Source organism: Acanthopagrus latus, chromosome 20 (assembly GCF_904848185.1).
Source record: "Acanthopagrus latus isolate v.2019 chromosome 20, fAcaLat1.1, whole genome shotgun sequence".
NCBI lineage: Eukaryota > Metazoa > Chordata > Actinopteri > Spariformes > Sparidae > Acanthopagrus > Acanthopagrus latus.
This window is the reverse complement of record NC_051058.1, coordinates 11,704,866-11,722,159: the sequence shown is the minus strand read 5'-3', so window position 1 is coordinate 11,722,159 and position 17,294 is coordinate 11,704,866. Positions and strand designations below refer to the sequence as shown.

Sequence of the window (17,294 nt, the reverse complement as noted above, 5' to 3'; positions counted from 1 at the left end):
TTGTAATCTGACCACATGTTGAACCTGAACACTGTGTATCCCATAATAATCCAGGCAGATCACAGCCTGAGTCCCTCCTCTGCTCTGCCCCCGCCGGCTTTGTCACATTTAAAGCCAGTTACGAACCGTTCTCAAAGTTTACCTCAGTCATTTCTGAATTAAGTTCATCATAGAACTTTTATTCCAGTGGTTTTATCCAACAGAAGATTGCTGTCTTCAAAGAATGAACACAAACCCTTTTGCAAGAACAGTTTGAGATTGTGGGAGATACGCTTACATTCACTTTCTTGTTCCGAGCTGGATGATAAGACCGACGCCGCTCTCGTGTCTTTTTGATAGATATGGAGTTAGAGCCAGGAGGGGTAATTTTAATTAACATAATAGGCTAGAAACAAGGGAGTAACAATCCACAGGTTTATAAAGATTAGCCTCACACTGAATTAACATGTTGTATCTCATTTGTTTCAATAATACAAAACAAAAGTGTGAAAATAACAACAAAACATTTTGAGTCTTGTAATAGGGTGAACGGTGTCTCTGTCTAAGCCAGTCCGTCCCACATCAGTAGTTTCTGCACTGTGTACCGTAAGTGAGAGGGCCTGATGACAGCGTTAGTGACATGTTCATTTCAACATACAACTTTTCACATAACATTGTTGTGACGTGATGAGCTTTGCTCGTAGTCAGCACCTACATTACGTCTGACAGATTGTTACATACCTGGGATTTGTGTTTACAACAGAGGTGTTGCACTCAGAAACAAATCACACAAAATACCACATTTCTACATAATGTTGTTTTAGATAAAATCTAGTCTCTGAAATGACACTGCTACCTGCATTAGCATTGTAGCTAAGGTGGCCCAATTTGGGGAGTTCTGGAGGAGTGAACCAACATGCAGCACATGCAGATCCATTGTTTATCTGTATGTTTATGCTCCTGTAGGAAGGTGAACGTGGTGTTGACTCAAAGTAAGTGTCAGTGTTCATCCAGGTGAGGGCACAGGTCAAACATTAATTAATTACAGTTTTAAGGTTCATTCATTCATCCGTTAGTGATGTATTGTTTGCGTTGGTCTTTTCAGGGAATTTGTTGACCAATCAAAAAACAGTATAGAATAGAATAGAATAGAACTTTATTGTCATTGTTTCAGAAGCAAGGAAACACAGATAGCAGCTCTTTGTTTGACAATATAAATATCAATGTAAACAAGTATTAACAAAAATTCAAATAGATAAAAAGTAGATAAAAATCATAACATATATACAACATTTATACAATATATACAACAGATGAATAGAAAAAAAGATTTTAGTAGTGGGATATGTAAATGAGTATACTTATCATAACAGTTCTGTGTCAGATGCCAAGATCGAGGCCAAAAGCCTTTATATGTCCGCTTGTTCTGGAATGTGTGCACAACACATAATTCAGCACAACACTGATCACAGACATCACAGGACCTGCAGCTGTCCACAGGAGACACACCAGTTTCAGACATCTGCCACAGATTACAATCGATCTGTAACTGCTCTGTAGTTCGGTGGAAGTAAGGTAAGTCTGCCATCTGTGCAGTATCACTACTAAATAATACTCACTCAGTATGTCTTGTTTTTGAAATTTAACGATTTAAAATGTGTTTTAAGATTAGAGGCACATTTTAAATTACAGTGTGGTCTTAGAGCCAAGATAATATGATGGCCGGCGGAGGAGATGCAGTCCACAGCTGTGGAGATTTTAAGTACCTGAGTCTTCATTTAACAGAGTCTTTCCAAAAGCTATTTACAGGACACTGATTTACAGTTTTTATTAATGGTACTGGTAACATAATTATGTGTCTTATCTTACAGCCACAAAAAAACCTGCTAAATGCATGGGTTAGGAACGGAGCCGGTGACCGTCCTGATACTTTGTTTGAATAGAGAGGTGTAATCCTGAATATAATGAGTATGAGGGTCATGGATCGGTTTATGCAGTTCCTAAGAGATCTTTCCAGCAGCAACACAAATGATCAAAATCCAGCCAACAATGACAAGAACGAAAACCATGATGATCATGAAAACCATGACAACAACGAAAACCATAACAACGCTGATGACCTTGACAATGACAATGTTGACATTGACAGCATTGATCATCACAATGTTGATAACGATGACAGCAGCAACGATGCTGCTGCTGGTTCTGAGTCAGTCAGGATGTAGAGGAGCATGACCTCCTGTGTGGAAGACCAATGAAGAGGTCCAGAGAGGAGGATGAACAAGACGATGAAGAGGAGAAGTTGGAAAAGATTCCGATGGCGTGACGAGGGTGACTGCACATCAGACATCGACGCTGGCAGCATTAGCGGTGACCATAACAACGCTGTCGAGAATACTGGAAACACGGCAGTCGAGCATGCAGGTGCTCGTGCCGAGGTGGCTGAAGAGGACCCTCTGCCTGGTCCATCCAGGGAAAGGTCAAGAGAGCATGAAAAAGATGAAGAGAGGGCTAGCAGCAGCAAAAAATTAAGACTGTGGTATGAGTTTGCCGACAGCGACTCTGACACAGATACAGACACAGCTGGATCACAATCTTGCTCAGAGTAGCTGTGATCTTGACCTGGCTGAAGAGGAGGGTGCTGCGGAAGAGACTGACAAGGAAGACAGCCAGCAGGTGGAGGAGGAAGACCCACAGCCAGGTTGCTGTAGAAAGAGGTCTAGGAAACACTGACTCCTAAAGTGAGACACGGGATTGATTCTGACTGGCAACCGTAGTATACTAATATACATTATATATATATTATCTCTATGCTGGACTCAAACTGTTAACACACACCTGGTGCTGATGATGTCTGCTTCTCTTGCCGTCCTGATACAGTGGTTAATGTTAGGTTAGTGGTGGTGCCCCACAGCAAGAAGGGCCGGGCAGGGCCTTTCTTTGTAGAGTTAGAATTTGTTCTACAATCCTGTATTGTAGAATGACAATTAGTTGAACAACACAATTGGAGTAACCCAAGCACTGTTAAAATGACAGTTATATAGATAAAAAGTGCTATGCTGAGTTAGGAGAGTTAGATGATAGGATAGCTTAGGTTAGGATTACGACTGGAAACAAGGCTAAACAGCTACCCTGACTCTGTCGAATGTTAAAAAACAAATCCTTAACCTTATATCCCTTCCTGCCCTTCCAGTGGAATACGCAAGAGGTTTTCTTTAATTCACTATTAAACCAAGGCTAAGCTAATGGGCTGCAGGTTGGCCTACATTTGATTTTGAATACAGAGCGATGAAATGTTTCGTCGCATGTGTAACTATGTCCATTTCAACCTCATAAATCTAAAACACTGTTCATCCAGCAGGTAAAAGGCGTTAAAGCAAAAAGTAGACAAAAAACTTGGTGGGAGAAATCCATGGGTTAATCTCACTGATGTAAAAACTACATCTCTGGCGTCACACATAGTGCACGTTGTACCCACTGCAGAGTAAGAGTAAACTCACCTGGAATGATCTTTGCATGTCTGAGGGAGTAATTTAAACTATCAGATCTGGATTGCAGTGTGCTTCAGGGCAGCATATTAGTATGAAGGCCGCTGTTCCCCCAGAGGACTCGGCTGCAAGCTGCAGTGTCAGCAAGCATCCATCGCGCTAACGTGTCCTCGAGCGAGACACGGCTGTTTTGCATCCGAGCCAGCGCTCTCACCTAAAGGTGGAGGGAGAAAAGTGAAAAGAGAATTCACCTCCGGGGATCAATAAGGCATTACAACATATTAAAATCAACCTCTTAAAATCCAGCTCGAGATGGCTCTAGGATTTTCCCTCCACAGGGTGGCACGGTTTCACTGCATCACACAAACACTGGCGGTGAATCGGACTCGATGATTGATGGTGGCAGCTGGTGGATACTGATGCCAGACAGTGAACCCCGATGGCTGATGCACATGGTCAGTCGTCGCTACCAGATGATTATCATCAAAGAGAAAGTGCAGATTTGTGGCGGGAGCTGAGGTATCAGGAGAGAGGCGGCCTGGAGGCTATTTGTCACATGAGTTGTCAGGGGCCATAAAGGCAGATGGCGAACAGAGACGGAGATAGGCAATGTGGTGAAAGTGGTGAAACAAATGGTCCATGTGCAGATATGCCTGGGCGGGCGAGCAGTGGTGGGGGGCCTCACCATTACTGTTGTTGTAGCTGAGGGACCTCGTGTGTGAGCGCGAGTGGTCCAGATGAGTAAATGTGGGACTGCATCAGCAACAGTTCTCACAGTTCTCACACTGAGGCTGCTGGCTACTGACAGACAATCTGAAGAGCCACATTGATTAGCTGAAAACAAGATTCATAGAAATAGCAGCTTATTTTACGCCTCTTTTTGGAGTTGAATGAGGAGATTGACACCACTCTCATATCTCGCCGATACATTCTCAGTGACAGTCAGCAGCTGGTTAGCTAAGCTTTGCGTAACAGGGGTGACAGGGTAGCCTGGCGCTGTCAACAGGTATAAAAAAAATTGATACCAGCACCTCTAAACCTCAGGAATTGACACAGGATGTATTTTCTTGAGTCCGTGCACACACCAGCTTTGTGTCAGATTACATTTTGGCTGTTGGTTCATCGCCTCAAGGCTGTCAAGCAACCAGTGGAGGCTCCGATCCTGCCTAAGACATGGTCCGGCAGGGGGTTTATCTGTGTTCCCAGGCTCGTATGTTCCCTTACTTTAATAGTCATAATACACACGAGCCCTCCTACGGTGTGCTGCAGCGATGACATATTTTTGTTGGCTAACCTGGTAATTAGCAACGCTCTGTTTCCCTCGACAAAAAGCCTGTGGGATTTTTCAGTTGGATTTTGGATTACTGCAGAAAATAAGCTCTGTGGCAAACAGAGGTTTATCATACTTACATGTTTTGTTCAGCAATATAAGATAAACACCGCGCTTTTGATTCTTCAAATGAAAATGTGATGCCAGGAGTAAAAAGCTAATGTCAGGCTACTAACGTAAATGTCTTACCTAACTGTACTATATGAACTTTATTGTTAAGTGATTTACAACTAAAATTTAACAAATAGTTAGATATAACTTGTTATTTAGTGAACATGAGGCTACTGGCTCTTACCTTATACTTAATGGCTTCATATGAAGTACGTATTGATCCTCTCATAAAGGACCACGGGCCCCTGGGACCCATCAACCTCTCCTGGCTCCTGCTGCCTCACATACTGTCGAATCCGGGTCATCACACCCTGGGCTCTGCTGGATCATTGCTCTTTTATGTTTCACTATCTCCTATTCATTGTATTTCTGTAAATTTCTACACCTATTCACTCTGATCTCTCTGTGTAATAGTAATTATCTTGTGTGGCCTGCCCTCTTCCTGGTCACCGCTGTTGACAGGAGGTTTTGTGGCTCGGGCACCTCTTGGCGATGCCTCGTCCTGCTCAGTCGTCGTCTCCTGGGTGCACACGCTTTACATATATTACAATTTCTATCAGATATTCTGTCAGTGCAACTTGTAAACTGTAATTTGTTGTTCTTTTCTGTCCACACAACGTCTATTGCATGTCTGTCCGTCCTGGGAGAGGGATCCCTCCTCTGTGGCTCTTCCTAATGTTTCTTCCATATATTTTTTCACCCTGTTAAAAGGGTCTTTTTTTTCCATCAACATGGCAAGTTCTTCCTCACTCCAATCGAAGGTCTATGGACAGAGGATGTTGTTCAATGTACAGATTGTAAAACCAACTGAGGCAATGTGATGGTGATTTCGGGCTATTGTGATTTTTTTATTTGATCCACACTCCATCCAACTAATGTGTCATTTTTACCATGCACTGGATTTATTTTGTCTGCATTCTAAAACATATCAGTGCTATGATGATTGCAGTTTACACTCAAACCTCCACACAAGACCATTCCCCAAAGCTGCATCAATTATAAATGCACATATTTCCTTTCTCCAGAAAGTGCACCGGAGTCAGCTGAAAACAGAATAATAAAGGAACCCATTATACTGTTGTGAAGTGGCCAAACCAAACAGCATCAAAGATATTCCCCCCCCCCCCCCCATTCTCCTCTGCTAATTATCAAGCCAGAGACATTTCCCCTCACGTGATTATAATGTTTTTTAAATTGCCCCCTTTGGCGTGGTTGAGCTTTAGTGTGTAGCGCTGCTTCTCCGCTGGGGGGTTCGTTTGGTTCCGCTTGGCGACAGGCAGAAGGTATAGTAAGCTTGACTAAGCCTGACAAACTTGCTCCCAGGTCGCCGCTTAGGGATGAGGGATGGAGTGGAGGGTATATCACATGGGCGCTGGTGTGACACGTTGGAAAGGAGGATTGGCGATGCAGCTTTGCAGTCAAATCCAACTTCCCTTCAGTAGACTGCTAAATTAAAGTGAATCGTTGCAGTTTAAAGGGGCAACGTTGGCAATAAATAGACATCTTTGACACGACGTTAGACTTGTCATTTTTCCCATTCTGTTGATATTTCTGAAGGTAGTTATTGTGGTAATTTCAGGGTAATTCAAAATATAAATTCAATGTTACCATTAACTTTGTGGTTACCATTCTTTTTATTCAATTTATGTTGTTGTTAGCGTTACTTCCAGAGCAGTTTTTGATATCAAATGCTGTCCATTCTCCCACTATATTTCTGTTTATATTTCAGAAATGAATAAAATATTACGTGAAATGATAAGATAAATCGTTAGACGCAGTCCAGTTTTGTGATATTAATCTTTTTAATATCCCGCCATCCTTACTCCCACCCCTGATTTCTGTCAGAACACACTGGGAAATTAATCAGAGGAGACATCTCGTCACATCTCCCTGCTGTTCTGCCCTCCATCTAACATCGTAACCCCTCTTGTTAAACTGCTCTTGTCAGAAATAGCATTAGTGTTGACTGTTGGGTCCCGTGACGGTTACAGAGATGATTGGGCGGTCTGAGGAGGAGCTAATAAGTCTCCATCAAAAGCACCAGTTGGAGTGACCGTCCCCCCACTTCCACCCCAGAGGGTACCTCTCCAAAAAAAAATCCCCCCTCTCAACCTCTTCACCCCGGCATCTCCCACCCCCACCCCCACCCCCACAGCACCGGTGGCGGGCCATGATACTTGAGTGCTATTACAAGTTCCAGTGTTGCCTAGCAACTGGCTGGTGGATTACAATTGGGGCTGAACGTGGTGGAGATTTAACACTGTTTATGAGGGTGTCAGTGTGTGCATACGTGTGTGTGTGTGTGTGTGTGATTTGGGGGGAAAAGGGAAATAGTGTGTGTGTGTGTGTGCATATGAGAATCCGTAATGACTGACAGGAGTGTGTGCGGATGTGTCATCAGTGTCTCATCTCCCTTGTTGCCTGCAGGCAGCCTACAGTAAACTTGGCCTCCCAGTGGTTATAACAGAATATATCACCAGGTGTCTATCTTGTAAATGTTTGGACGGTTTAACAGCTGCTGGCTTGAGTTCATGGTTGACAAGCCTCAGAGAAAAAGTAATACATTTTTTGTGTTTGTTTTTTCAGAGAATTAGATGAGAAATTCGGTACCGCTCTCAAATTTACTCCGTGATTACGAAGCTACGGCCAAAAAGACAGTGAGCATATCTTAGCGTAAAGACGAGAGACCTTAGGAAACAGACAGATTAATTTACTGTACAGGAGTGAAGATAAATCCACTTTTAATCACAAAAGTAAAAACAATTCATCTCTAAATTTTCCCATCAGTAAACAGCTCTGGATTTGGAGCAGAGTCCGATGTGACTCCAGGTGTTGATTCTTCCAGAAGGTCCGGCTCTGCACTCTCTTGTCCAGAGCCGGCCAGTCTGAGCAGCTCAGCCCAGCCATCCCCACAAACACTTGGCAGGAGTCTTTTGTTTTGATAGGAGACTCCTGGTGGCAAATTATATACAGTGCATTTAAACAGACCCGATATAACAAGTTAATTACAAACTTCAGACGTGCTGGTTGGAGAAATTTGGAAACTCTGTGCAGAGCAAAGCTACTGGCTGCAGCTGGTATTTAACAGACAGATATGAGAGCTGATTCAATCTCCATCGAGTCTGTGCCTTAAAGGCAAAACAGCGTTTTACCCCAAAATGTCAGGCACCCACATCTGCACTGTAAATAACTTTTGTTTTCAGAGCTTCCAACTTTCTTCTCACCGTGTTCTATGACATAAATATTAATAGTTTAATTGGGGTGGAAGCTCTTTATGTCAGCCTGGAGTGCATAAGTGCACTACTGGATAATGAAAAGTCACTCTTCAAGGTATAATGTTCCAGGCATCTCTTGACTTGGTTGTAATCTAACAGACTTAATATAGTTGTTTCTGGAGAGCCATTACACCACGGACCAGAGAATTCAGATTAGGAAATGTAGGTAGTGTTTTGCTTTATCATACTCTACGTCCTCTCATTTGTCTTGTTTTCTAACCTCCAATCTGTTAAATTACCCTCTTCAGCTGTTATTTAATGTCTTACAATGAGGTAATAATAGATGAGGGTGAGGCGTAGGTGCAAAGGAATGCAGATTGCAAAGTAATCTCTGGATGGGGGGACCGTAAATTGTAAATTATAATTTGTCGGGCTGTTCGTGTGTTGTCTTCATGAAGCACACTGTTTGGCAGTAAGCTACCTGACACATTAAAGACCTGTCTCTCCCCAACAAAGGCACATCATTCTGATGTGTTTTTTCAAATAAATCTTGAATCCTTGAGGAATTTCAAAAAGCATCGTGAGAGTGGAAGAGGCGTCCCTGATATGCAAAAATCAATATCCCAACGGAAGTGGAATACCTTCAGTCTCCTCGTGATGCATTTTCTAGATGAATTGATTTTTCGACACTCTTGTTCTTTTACCCAGGAGATAAAGAAGAGACAATTTAAATTCCCTGAAATGATCATGAGTCTCTGCTCCTGACGTTTATCTGAAAGCCCATCTCTTCATCTCTTCCCTCCTCTTTTTTTATTCTCTCTGTCACCTCCTAATTCTTCTGTTCTTTTTCTCTTTTTTGGATTCATAATTCACCGACACGCTTAAACACTTCAGCAGACTTGCTGATTACAGCCTCGAGCGTATGTCATGTAATAAGGCAGTCAAATTAATTACCAAAAAAAACAAAAAAACAGAACATCTCATGTCAAAATAATCATTTTGTTTATGTTTATTAATCGGGATTTACATAATTAAAGCCTTGTTTCATGCGTGTCTCTCTGCTGCCTGTCTGTCACCGGCTAAAATGAACAAAACATCAATCTCATCAGATATCACCCTCTGATTAGAGCTTCTGAAATCTCTTTAGATCCAACTTGTTGTCTCAATTCACATACTTTTTAATCTGCAGACACAAGTTGATTAAATTCTTTCAAACTATACTCACCATATAAAAGCTATTTGAAATCAGATGTACTTTCATAAGTGTCCATGTGGTGAGCAGTGACGTCGTTCTGCTGTTACTGCTGAAAAATGAATACAACCTTGTGTTTGGCCATGAACATCTCATTTAAATATTCAAATCAATTTTCTCTTTTCAGTGTCCAGTGAAATGGTACAGCTTGAAGTACAGACCATTTCTTGCATGGCCGTGGCAGATAGCCACTTTTTTTTTCTATAAGATGTACATGAAAACATAATTATTTCTCTCCTCGTCGAGCACTCCTACTGTACAATGACTTTGTGTGCAACATCAGGCTAAAAAATCTTCATTTTCAAATGCCCTTTCAAGCCTTTTTGCATATCAATGCACCTTTAATAGAATTCAGTTTTGAATGTGGCTGGCTGCACTTCACCTGAGGCTGGATGTATGCACTTTCGAGGGGGATAAACACCAAGTCGATGGCAACGCTCCTTTTTTTCAGAGAACATTTCAGCCCTTTCCAACTTTATCTCAGATTTAGACGTTGCTGACATAACAGCTTGTCAGCCTAAATTTTGTAAGCCAATGCATGCAAAGCTGTTAGAGATTTAAATGATGCAGGACTTTTAATAAATATTGCAAAATGCTCCATATCTTATATGAAGCAGTAAATATTAATTTTTTAGCAATTTCATAATAACCACAGCGATTAAGTTAGATTGAAAAAGCACAACGCGGACGCCTCCACAACTGCAGCCCAAGGCCATTTGTGACAAAACATCTATGATTTGAATGAAATAGGCCCGAACATGAAATGAAGAGGTGGTTCAGTGAACATTTTTATCAGTTCGGTGCATTCACGCTCACTCCATTACAGATAAAAGTACTTTTTTAAAAATCTGCTGGTGGAGGATGACCTGGAATCAATATAAAAATAAATTCTATACAAATCTGCCTGTTATGGATTGTGTCCCATTAAAACAAACCTACATTCCCCTGTAATCCATTGTCACAGGGTTAATATGAGTTGTTAGCAGCTGAGCCAAATTGATCTTACATACTAACATTGTTGTCTTTAAATGTGCCTTTAAAAGACAGTAACTCACAATAGTAATAACTGTTTGAGAGAAGTTAAAAAAAAAATCCTGTTTTCTGGTCTAATTCTCTAGTTATGAGTGAAGTAAATCTCTAACATGATGTGATGCTGTCACCACAACTGAACCCAGATGTAGAGACACGGCACCTCCCTTCTCTCTATGGTGCAGGATGAATTTGAGAGCTGCCAATGACTCTGCAGGTATAAATAACCTGATGCAATAACAGGGGAATCAGTGCTAACACTACCAAGCTAGGCTAACTAGCCTCCACTCTCAGCACTTGGACTCAAGCTTCCAAAATGTTGTATGTCGGAATAGAACAGGCAGCTTAAATCGCTCACAGCTGATATCTAACTGTATCTGGCAAAGGGGAAAAAGAGCTTGTATGAACATTCATAATCTACAGGGCTAATGATGCGTTCCATTGCAGTCGCGTGTCGTTAGTACTTCCAATCTAAAAGTGGTCAAGCGTGTTTGCTCGGGAAAATGTGGATACTCACTGCAAACGGGTGCTCGAATGGAAAGTCTGCCAGCTTCACAAGCAACTGTGGCAGCTGACTGATCAGTTAACGACATTTATCAGAAGGCAGGAGGAGTCTGCACCATACTGTCAAAGACTTCTACTGGGCACAATTGAATGACAAGTACAAAGTTGTATTTACTGCGCATTACACTTAATGAAGTATAAAGTAATTGTGCACTGTGTGCGCCGCTCTGCTGCTCTGATGTCATCTGTGTACACATGTCAGCGAAGTCGAGCAACGCGACCTTGGATGCACTTTTTCACATCGGAGGTCCGAGTGCAATAAAACGCACCATAAGACTTGGAAACATGGTGAAATTAAAATGAAAAAACATCTCTGTAAAAACACTTATTAACTGAAGTTACACATAAGGTCAGCAAAGCATTATTTACAATAATGGAATATTAACTTTCAGTTAGTTTGTCTGTTGTTGCCACAATAACTTTCACCCAACAGACTCTGAGAGGCTCCAACTGTCAATCTGCCTGTAAAAGATTAATTTCATTTTAATTATTTCCGCTTTGTCAGTAAGACGCAAACCAGGTAAAAAACAAAACAAAACAAAACAAAAACCTTTGTGCTTAATAAGCTGTCGTCGTGTTTCAAGCTGATTAGATGCTTTACAGTTGGCTCACCAAAGATATATTCTGATAATAAAAAAGGGCTCTTGCTGCATTTGATGGGTCACCAGCAGAAAGTCATGAAGTATTTATGGTGGACACAAATCAAAATCGTTTTCTAGCATGTTCGGCAGTCTGCATAGCGCCGCATCCGGTTTTCTCCCCTGGAAGGACTCCCTCGAGGGCACTACGTTTTCTCCATTTTAAGGGCTCCGATTAGCGCAGTGTAACATGTTTACCTGCACACTGGGCCACATAGAGGGCACATTATCTATATATGTCTCCATTATCTATACAGGTCTCCACTGGGACCTGTTGGCGGGTCTCAAACCTCCTAACAGTGTTTTTATGCCATTAAATGATAGATAACAGTCTGAATGTGGGAGTCCCGACTATGTGATGGTTCGAACTCCAGCCATCCGGAGAAGTTGTGAAAGCCATTACTGTCCACTAAGGCGGGGGCAGAGGTAATAATCTTTAAATGCTGCCTCCCCCGAGTAATTTTCTCATTTAGTTCAATAAGAAAATAAGCGAGCTGAAACAACCTGTGCAGTTATACTCATTCTGGCTTTTCCCATAAAAGGTTATGCTATCCGTCACAGCCTGTGGACTTATATAACCCTTTATGTATACATCAGAGGCAGAGGAATCTGTTGACGTACTGTTGAGCACATCCCTTTATCATGTGCCAGTGCAGGCACACGGAGGCAGACACATGCCCGTTGTGTGGTACATTGTGCGCATTAGGCTGCGGGGTTCATAAGCTGCTGCGCACACTCATCTGCACATGTCACAGCCGGTCATGCACTGATGTAAACCTGTTCCCTGCCCTCTATGACTCTTCCAGCTGCTTGGTCTCCATCTGGCGAATCCAAGGCCGCTCGCCGGATGCCGGCAAACATCTCTTCAGCGTCCGTCTGTTCGTCACCGCGCATGTTGCTTTTCCTTGAGAAGAACAAAAAAAAAAATACTCAGACGAAGACAACTTTAAATGAGACAGCCCTGAGACTTCGGAACGTGTTTCTCACCTGCATGAGTGGACGTCTAATAATGCCTCACTTAGTCAGAGCCTCCCGTGTCTCTGGATGTAAAGCTCTATAGGGGATGAGTTGGAGAAATAGAATAGGTAACTGGGGCAGCACCCAGGATGATGTGCAGTGTGTAATGGCACATCCCATATGCAGCAAGGAGATATAAAGCTCTATTTCAAGCACATGCTTCGGGCAAAAATGTGGTGCCGTTTTTCATTTATTGTTTCACACTCTCTTGACTATTATAAAGTAATATAATAAAAGTGTTTATGTCTTTTGCCTCAAGCTTCCTCTGGATCTTTATGTACTATCCAGTCATTAGCTGAAAAGAAAAAAGGGACAGTTCCTCGGGTAGCCAAGAGTTTATTGTTGCTTGTCTGGTGTTTTTTCCCCTCATTTTTCTTACATAATGTCTGGATCGACTCAGGTGAAACGCTCTCCTGAAGTGTGAATGAGTTTTTGTAATTTTTATCCAGGAATTGTCAATGATGCACTTTTGCGAGGCTTATTAATTACTTCTGCAGATAGGGGCTTTTGCAGAAGCGTAAACACTACAGCTCTGGTATCGAGATTTTAATCTGCATGTCCTCCTTCCCTCCTCTGTAACTTCAGTCTTTGTTGTTTGGAAGCAGTTTTCTCTCCTAATCTGTCCCCCTTCACTCCCTCGCGCTCCGGGCATCACAGCAGCGGCTGTATAGCTTTCTTTAATGTCGCCATCAGCTCTTCCCTTTTCATTTCTAACATAAAGGCATGCTAGCATTTCCATTTCACACGTTCATAGGCCGGTGAGTCATGCGATACATCAGGGTAGCTCATGTCAAGGAGTGATAATACAGAAGGAGCAAGTGTCGTGGAGTGCAGCGAGAAGCCTTTCATTCCCTCCGCTACACAGTGACCTCGTAGGTGCAAGGCTGCGAGTCAGACAGAAGAGGACCTTGGAGCTCCTTGATTGTTTCTTTCATTCGACTCACCTCTGTTTGGTATTATTCCATTAATAGTGGCGGTTCAGTTACCAGTTAATCTAAACCGAGGCTGCTTCACATTCGGAAAGGCTCCGAGAAAATGCAATATCTACTAACAAAATAATGTTACTGTTTATGTTTCAGTTGTATCCTCCATTTGAGCCAATTAGCTAGTAAGTTAATCCTTCCATAAATATGCAAATTACAATGATTAATACATAAAAATCTGTGGAATTCTTCCTGAGTTAGAACAGTGAGACAGAGGCAGTTGCTACTTCGCTAAGCTAGGCTAGTTAGCTTTTAAGTGGTGTCATTTACTGGTGTAAGTTTCCTCTTTATTAAATGTAGTGTCTGCCTTATTTATGGTGGTGAGAAAATAGATTACTTGTGATTCTAAGTGTTACATCGTAGGCAACTGAAGAATTTTCAAATGCAGGCAACACAAAGTAGTTGCTCATCTAAACTAGCTTCAGCTAAAGCTAACAATGCTCATCAGCTAGCCAAACAGCACGTTCTGTGCTGTGCTCCTAGGAATCAAATAAAGTAATCCAGCTGGTCTTAACAAATTCAATCTTAAATGTAACTAAGAAAAAATGACCCAAACAAAGGAAAAATAGTTCAAACAAACAACATTAATGAAACACAACTAAACTAAAGAGGACAGAACACAAAACTGTGGGCAAAACAGCAGTGTTATTATGCAGGTTAACCACCTACGGCACAAGACACAAACACAGAAAGCACTGTGGTAACAGGGATTCCTCACATGGACCGCTGCTGGGACACCAAACACTGCCAGCCACAGCAGGGACACAGAGGAGGAAGCCGAGGCACAACAATGGCACACAGGCGCCCCGCAGCTTGGCCCTGATTAGGGAATTTGTTGGGGAGTTGAGTCAAGGCTGCATTCACCAGCACTACACCTTGCTCTGTACTAGAGGAGGACACCAAACCGCATTTGCATCAATGTGTGCCTTCACGTTGCACCATTGGTCGTGGAAATCTCTTTTATCATGTGAAGGAAAATGCATTCATCAGGTTCCTGGTTACAATACACAGATATAATGGAACATAATGTGGTAAGTCTTTTGGCAGATTGCAACCATGGCTTTCTAGGTTGCAAACAGCCAGCACCTCCTTCTACCTGCAGCAATGTCGTGTCCATGAGTTTTGTCTAGTGGTTCATCAAAATAAAAGCCCCCTGCTACTTTTCATGTTTTTACTGAGGAGTACAGATGCACCTGGAAATATTGTGTCCCCAATGGAGTCTGCACCTCAGCCAAATATTGGATGTTATAGCATACTCTTCGCATCGATGTTTTCCTGCCTCCTGTTATGATTTGTGCTCTACCTTGAGCACGCTGGGTTTTGTTTTTATTTGTATTTCGAAGCCTGTCCACTGGTTTAAGAACATCTTGCAAAAGGAATGCGATTATAAGTAGGAAATCTGCATGACACTGGCTATATAATCAAATTATGTAAAAATGCAATATATATCAATATTTTACAGAATGCATATATTGTCTGGTTGTACAGTATACATGACTCCCATTGTCTAGTTGGAGAAACCATTCCTGTCAGGATTTGTCATCCATGTGTAACCAGGCCAACTGCTTGGCTGATGTCATTTGTTCTTGTCAGGGCCATTGTGGACTCTGTTGTGGTCAGCTGTTTTCGCTGAAGCACTTGCACCCGTCCCCCGACATAATTGGTGTGGAGAGAGCACGTAACGACTATGCATTTATAATGAGGAGGGTTTTCAGTTCTCATAAACAGGAGGCAGGAGAGTAGAGATATGACGAGGAGGACGAGGAAGAGAAGGGGGCAGAGGGAGGGAGGTGGAATAAAGCCCCAAAAAATGTGAAATAGCGATTGAAGGGTCTTTTGCCAGAGTTGGCAGAGCGATGGCTTTAAATTGTGGTGTGTGTGTGTGTGTGTGTGTGTGTGTGTGAGAGAGAGAGAGAGAGAGAGAGAGAGAGAGACAAATGTAGTAAATGTGTGTGGCATGAGCCTTTAGCATGAAGGAGTGGGAGTCATCTTTCTCTGGAGGCTTGTGTTCGTTATATTGCAGTGTTAATGCATCCATGCATGTCTGTGCAATGGAATCAATTTAATGGAAGCAGAACATACATACACGTGCGTGCGTGCGTGCGTGTGTGTGTGTGTGTGTGACAGAACTACAGAGAGAGAACTGGGCGAGGGGACATGAGAGAAGAAGGAAGACAGACATGAAGAACACGGCTGAACGAAGACATGGGGGAGGTTTTGATCAAAACACAAAACACAAAAGAAGCCACAGCGAGTTTTATTTAACAGGCTGCGCCGTGTGACAGCCTCTTGGCTCCTCTTGTTGATAGACGGTTTAGAGAGTTTCAGAGAGTGTGTGGACTTGACACTGAAATGGAGAAGCCAAAAAAAACAAAAAAAATGGAGACAGGGTCAAGTCAGATATAAACAGATAGAGACACAGAGAGAACACCAATTTTGTCCCTTCAGTAGGCACAAGGGGGAAGCAGCATGTTTCCCCTTGTCTATCACTGACTCAAGAACCATTAGCTTAATTATATGGAGGAACTGAGACTGAGGAGACAGCGTGTGCGAGAGGGAGACAGAGAGCGAGAGATTTAGACACAGTGTATTAGTTTTGGAATGAACACGGACAGAAAGATGGTGAGATTTAATTAGATGCCCTTTTTTTTTTTAACCCTCCTTAGATTAACGCAAATCCAATTCATCTCTCAGGCGGGGTCACAAACCATGTCCACACAGGATAAACTGTTGGATATGCATAATTAGGGTCATGGTTACAGGGTATGTAACATAAAGAATATTTCAGACAGTCAACAACGTTAATACAGTGCGACGCCGCTGACCGTCTGCTACATGGTCTGTGCGACGTTCATCCATTATGGCTGGATTCCAAGGGACACTGGGGCTGTAAAAGGAGTTATGGGCTGGAACCATTTCTCGACTTGAGCAACAATTTATTTGTCCCCTCAGCTCCTTTACGCCTCGGCTGTAGCGCAGGATGCCAGATACGACGGTCGGGCACGGGTTTTTACACACAATGGTATCAAAAACTAGCAGCTTGATTGTGACAACAAGTCGTCAGGGGAACTGGCCGCAGTCACTCCCCCAAGCTGCTGTCTGCCAAGAAATAGATATAGCTCACCACTCAGCCCAAAACTGTGGGTTCATTAAAACGGAGCTGTGAGCAGGTTGTTCGTTTATGGTTCTGGACTCCGTTTCTCGACTAAGATCAGCTACTGTTGCTCTCCACAGGCGGAGGTGAGGGAGAGGTGCGTCGAGAAATGTGCGCAGAGTCAAATCCTTTGGACTGTCGCAGAATATCCTCCGCGGAGAAATCCCACAGTCCATCAGCATTAAACAACTTCAACAAACCATCCACAGGGAGGGGGACGGGGACGTCTCATTTTTCACGTCACGTTACGGTCCGCTCAAATATGGCCAACAGGGAAGTGATTAATACGTGTTAAGAGCAACAGATTGTTACATACAGCCCCTGTCACATTTATGTTGGACAGATATAGGTTGAATTCTGCATGCGATTCTTACACAATGCTCGCAGAACAGCAAGGAAAAACGGGGAAAAAACCTCCCTGACTTGGTGAAGTGACTCCCTGCTCGCCTCTTGGCTAGAAGTGGGGATGGAGAAATGAATTGTTTTGCAAAAAAATTAATGAGTTTCTATTTAAAAACAACAAAGGTCTCAGCT

At 42.6% G+C, this 17,294-nt stretch overlaps 1 long non-coding RNA gene across 1 annotated transcript; it reads right to left on the bottom strand.

The window, feature by feature from the left end:
- Window positions 1-11,624: 11,624 nt before the first annotated feature.
- Window positions 11,625-14,425, bottom strand: LOC119010442. Its single transcript, XR_005071968.1, has 3 exons — window positions 14,325-14,425; window positions 12,594-12,660; window positions 11,625-12,510 (listed from the first exon to the last, which is right to left on the bottom strand). It is a non-coding gene; the product is annotated as an uncharacterized LOC119010442 (long non-coding RNA).
- Window positions 14,426-17,294: the final 2,869 nt, after the last annotated feature.